Genomic DNA, 6000 nt, shown 5'->3' with positions numbered 1-6000 from the left:
TTCACCCACTGACTCCAAACGGAGCCGGTGTGACTAGCACAGACCACTTACCCAGCTGCTAGGCACTTCGAGTTAGCTGAGATGAATCTACTTCTCACTACAGAGGCTTGTAGTAAAAGCATATTGTTATCTAAAAGCAAATACCATGTCCCAAGGAGGATGCTGAAAACTGTTTATGAGTTGTGAGACCTTCCGGTTTCCATAGTAAGCCTCCATGTCATGCCTTAGCCATTCTAATGACTGATGGTAAATGACTGCAGGTAAACACTGGTCAGTCAGGTTTGAGTGGCCTACCTAAAATGCATAAACCTCTTATTTCTCAGCGGTTGTAACCAGTAAATTTTGGTTCTCCGAGGCTGTGTTTTCCCCTAGAGATAATCTCTCTGGGCTGGGTTGAAGCCCTTGGTAGAGTTTGTTTTCTCTAACATATTGCGTCTGCCCTGATTAAGAAGAAGACTTAATCCAGAAATAGAAAATTAGCAGCTTTCTCAGGCAAGACAGTCATTGCAAATATAATTCAGGGTATTTATGCTGAGATTAGCCTTGTCCCATCTCAGGTACTTAAAAGGTACTTCTGGGTCAAAATCCTGTAAAGGTTTCTTTCTCTTTCTTCTGTGGCTGGGAGCAGAGACCATAAGGATGGAGGGAGTGAGAGCTACAAAGGCACAACAAATGGGAAGCTTGTGCCCAGCCATGCAGTCCTAATGAAGAGTGAAAGGGTGGCAGCCCTAATGAAGAGTGAAAGGGTGGCAGCCCAGCAGGAATCCCTCATCCCACCCAGTGTCCCTAAGAAATTCCCTTCTATCTAATCTGCTCCCTGCTATTCTACCTGTGACTGATTTTTTCTTCTTTTTGGTGAGAAAGCTGAGAAGGCAAAACAAGCCATTAGATCAGGCTAATTCTTTATCACCAAATGGTTTAATTTCCAGGAACACGAAGGAACTTTGCCAATAGTCATTTCCAACATCCAGTACTTCACTACATTTCAGTCTCACAGAAGCTACTCTTTATTTTAGAAGTTAACCGAGGTGGTGTTTCCTATGAAACTGCTTTCTTACAGTCAGTTCATTCTGTATGCACTCACTTGTACATACATAAACATTCTCTTTCAGCTCCTTCCTCTGGCTTTCAAGGCAATGCTGATCATTTGCTTACAATTAGGCTTACCTACTACTTGAAAGAGGGACGTTTTGGAACTCGGTTTCTTGGGGCCTGAAAACCTTTGCAGTTAACAACCTGAGATTTTTCTCTCCACCTCTGGAGCCGCAGTACAACTATGTGTCTTAAACAACCTGACTACAGAAGGCTCTTTCTGCTGCAACTGCAGTGCTCAAAGCACCCAGTCGCAGCCCTGCCTTGCCAGGGTTACATGATGAGAAGTGGTGCTTGCACACAAGAATCCAGCCGGCTCCCCAGCCCAGGCACTATTTAGCAGGCCTACAGATCTGCTTTATGGCCTGAAAGGGCAAACCTTCTCCCAGGACCTAAGGAACAACTGTTTCTTCGTGCCTCTTTATACTTGCAGAGGCGACTCTGTGAATGCTAGTTCAACTTTTGGTCCGAATGATCTACCTTCCCAGTCTTCCCACCTCATGCCTGTTCAGTTGTCAGTGAATTCATGAAGCAGAAAGAGAAACACCTGCCTTCACCCCCGACTGCTGCTACTTGCACTCGCTGAGCCTCAGCGTGCAGAGGTTTGCCTCCAGTTCATGTGCCTGAAGTCACACTCTACTTTTTGTGCGAAATCATGGCTGTGGGGCCTGCCTGTGCTGGACTGCCCATGCTCCAAGAAAAAAGTGAAATTTAGACTAGCTTCAGCAATGCCTAAGACTTTTCCTGAGACTGCACTACAAGAACTGAAGAACTCTGCATGCCTAGCATGGCTGACAGTCAATGCAGAATTAGTCTTCTCCCACCCTGTTCTCAAAATGAAAAGCCAAGGAGAATTCTCCAGGCACACCCTTGGGCACCCCGAGGGTACGAAAAAGGCCACATGTAGGAGGGCCTGACCACAAAAAGGAAGTTTGGCTCAGTAATTCATTATTTTAAGAACAAGGAAAGGAAGAAGATAGATGCCATCTCCAAGCGATCCAGATGTGGAGAGGGCAGTCACTGTAGTCAGAGTGGGTTTGCCATAGTCGACCTCCATGCTCAGCAGTTCCTTTCAGCACATGGTCTATATTAAGTCCCATTTTCTTTCTTAAGCCATTAAGCCATCATGAGCTCTTTAGTCCCTCAGTAGGCTCATCCTGGAAAATCTTGCAATAGCTCCAATTTGTGCCAAATCATTCTGATCTTAACTTTCAACTTGTCTTTCACTCTGGAGATTTGGCTTCCATGCTGGTAGAAGGAAAAAGGTCTTGTACAAAGGCCTCAGGAGAGGTGTGCGTAGGCTCACTGATGCTGATTTGAAGCAAAGACAGTTTGTGTGTGGAGCTGAGTGTATGTAAAACCCAGTGCACGAGTTCACCGTTGGGGCCACCCACAGGCTCCAGCATTAATTATTTGCCCATATATTTTCCCTACAGTAAGAAACCTATCTGCTGCAAGACAACAGAGGAAAAGAGGAGAAATGCAAGTGTGCTAAAAGGTAGAAAACCTGCTAATTGTATGTTTTATTAATGGCTGGAATTGTGGATTTCATTTGTGGGGAGAGGAGAGAAAAGGATAGCCTTTGGGGCTTGTCAACTTTGCTGTTCTGACAGATATTCAGTTTTTACTAAATCTGGTTCCAAATCAAGCATAAGTGCTTTCATAGGGCTGAGCTGATGCTCTGGGAATGACCTCTCTCAGTTGCTGTGTGCTGTATATGGAGGCACTGGCATTCTCAGGGGTGAGATACAAATTCCTAAATCTGACATCGGTTTTATTTTTTCAGATGAAAGCAGCCTCGGTCACTTTGTAGTCCTCGAGCAGTCCAAGTGCCTCTCACGCCAGGATTACACACGGTGGCTGGCAAGAAGGCCATAGCAGGGAGTAAGACATCCGGGTCTGCAGAGGCCAGAACTATCAGCTAGCTCCAGGGCCAGATGCATGCCTAGACCAGGTTTAGTCAGCTGTTGCGTGGGGGTGAGCTGTTGTCTGCTCACAAGAGCTCAGACTAGCAGAGACCGCCTCACCGAGGCATGTACACAAGACACATATGTCTTGTGGCTGGTAGCCACTTTGGCAAACCACCCGTGGGTGCAGGCTCAGTTAAGGTACGTTCACACCAGAGGGTGACAATTTTGGCACGCCAGTAGAGTTCAGGGAGCTACGAGAGGCAAATGAAAATTCTAGCTGTTCGCAGCCATCCCTGCCTATTCCAATGGAAGGATCAGGATGTGGGCTGCAGCCTGGAGCTCTCTGCACAGACAGCTGTGCAAGCAGTACCCTCCGTTGCACCTTTTCACATGGCTATCCATCAGTCCTGCATCTTCACGGGAGGCACCGCACAGCTTATTTTAGTGCTCCCAAAATGTCCTTAAGTTCTTTAGCAGATGTACGATATTTTACAGACAGATCCTTTAAAAGAGTATTATCTAGCAAGCCGTATGTGCAGCCTATTGAGTCCATGTTAAACAAACAGCTCTGGAGCAAGGCAAAAGGGAATCAGAAATTAATACAATCTTTTCCAGACTAGCAGGCATGTGATCTAATAAATACAACTGTTGAATAAAGGGGTAAACAATGAGAAGGAAAAGAAACGCTGCCTGAAGCCACGCCAGGCTGGCTGCCGGCTGCCATTCAAGCAGTGCACACCGGCATGAGAGGTATATTTGTGTAGCAGAGAAGGGAATGAAAGGATCTGTGAAAGAGAGGCCCGTGCCGCTACAGTGAGACTTGCATTAGCCTTCGTCTCACTCCCAGGGTCGATCCCTTAAACTCATTCAGATAGTTTGAGCACAGGAAGACTCACAGGAAGATGCCAGACCCAAGTACCCCAACTGCTGGCCAGCCATTAACTCTGCAAATAAAAACATTGAAACATTTTTTGTTAAAATATTGTCAAACAAGAAGCAAACTGAGCTTCATGGAGAAGCGTTGGCCATGCAAGATTTATCTGACTTTCTTCAAATGCCTGCTGGCATCAGGTCCTGTAGTTGGGGACTCTGTAGCTAAGGAGTCCCTAGAACAGCAGTTTTGCCAGTCACTGTTTCATGGGGTTGAATGCGTCCAAAGCAAATAGTGTCCCTCACAAGGCACTGAGAAGTACTCATTTCAGCCTGTTACTACAAAAGAGATAAGAATGCATAGATCATGCTGTATAAGGAGTGAAAAAAATACCTTTGAATGTTTGAGGTCCCTGATGTTGTTTAGGACATTGTCAGGATCTGTGAGAAGATCATCATCTGGAGTATCTTCTCCAGTGAAATTTGCTATCACGTGCATGTCCCATCTGGTCCTTTATCCTCCTGCTAGACCACATGTTCTCAACCCTTCTGCCATGACAACGTCACCAAGTCTAAGTCCCTCACACAGCAGAACACAGGCATGGAGTAAAGAAGGTGCCTGGGCCCTACTGCTAATATGGTAAGGCATAAAGAGGACTGAACCATATGCCTTATCACTACATATTTCCCTGTAAAGGAATATTCCGAAAGTGCTTTGGGCTCCCTAGTCTGTTAGTAATAATACTTTATTACAGCAAAGCTAGCGCTAAAGGTCTGTTGGCCTTTCCTTTGCGATTCTACACATCGGTGTTTACCACAACGTTACAAAACACTTCCCCAGGCTGAGACTTGGCAGTCCACGTCCCAGTCCTGAGCCATTCGATTTTTTATTCATTTTCTGAAAGCTTATGTCAGTCAATTTTAAGCCAGAAAAGTGAAGAAACAACAAAACCAACGATACCTGAACTGTAAAATGTGCACCCTAGTCATTTACAGTGAAATGACTGTCTGGATTAGAGTGACTATTGTTCTAGCAACACTGCACATCATCACTGAATAGGATAAAAAATAGATGCAAGGATAGAAGAGATTTTTCTTTTATACGAAGATAAGGAAAATTATGGTGGCTCAAGCATCCCTTCTCACCTACAGCTATTCCTAGGAGCAAGCATGAATCACATGGACAGGAGCACAGATAAATTTCATATAGACAAACTTGCATCTATCATGTCCTCATACAACTGGCCTTTGACAAACAGCCAGAGTGTGAAAGTGCGGTAGTTGTTCAGTAAGGTGTGGAACAACCACATTTTAACTGTAAGGAGATAATTGATAAAAAAGGCTTTAAAGAAAGAGAGCGGATATTTGATTTCTGGCAATGCCACATTCTCTGCACAAACACTGTGAAGGAAATGCTTCTTGCATGCACCTCGTGGCATCTTTCCTCAGTGCTGTCTATGGCCCAGAGCACCTCAGTGGGACTAAATCTCTGAGGAGTGGTGAAGATGTACTACTTCTCTCTTCTGAAATGGGAGACACTGGCCAGCCAGGCCGCCAACCAGGCTACCACCCTGTGGAGATTAGAAGCTGTAGGGCCTTTGAGACACCATAGTAGCATTTCTGGGTCAAAATATTTATGGCTTTGACTAAAATGTCAGCGTTCAAACTTTTGCTGAAAGTAAAGATGTCAGCAAAAAATAAAAATAAAATTAAAAAAAGTAGCCAAGCCTCTTTTTTTTTTTCCTCAGAAAGAAGACAGAAGAAAAAAGACAGAAGATGGAAGGAAAAAGAAAGAAGAAAGAAAGATAAGAAATAATATATTACCCTGAGTTTACCAGCAGCACATGCTAGCAGCGCACATGCTGCTGAGCTCACACCAGTGAGGGTTATCTGGTCGGATCACCAGGACAAACCAGATGTGGGTGAGCACCACTGGGCGTCAGCATGAGCACCGCGCTGCCGTGCCTCCAGGCAGGCAGGCCTTGCTGCCAGCAGTGTCAGAAGAACTTAAATTGCATACGGAGGATGAAGGATTTGCTCATACAGGGCTCAGGCACATTCACAGGGTTGAAAAGTGTTGCCTGGTTCAGCTGCAGTGCCCACTGCTCCTTTTCGGTGACCACCTCAC

Source organism: Struthio camelus, chromosome 2, assembly GCF_040807025.1.
Source record: "Struthio camelus isolate bStrCam1 chromosome 2, bStrCam1.hap1, whole genome shotgun sequence".
NCBI lineage: Eukaryota > Metazoa > Chordata > Aves > Struthioniformes > Struthionidae > Struthio > Struthio camelus.
This window is presented reverse-complemented; position numbering follows the sequence as displayed.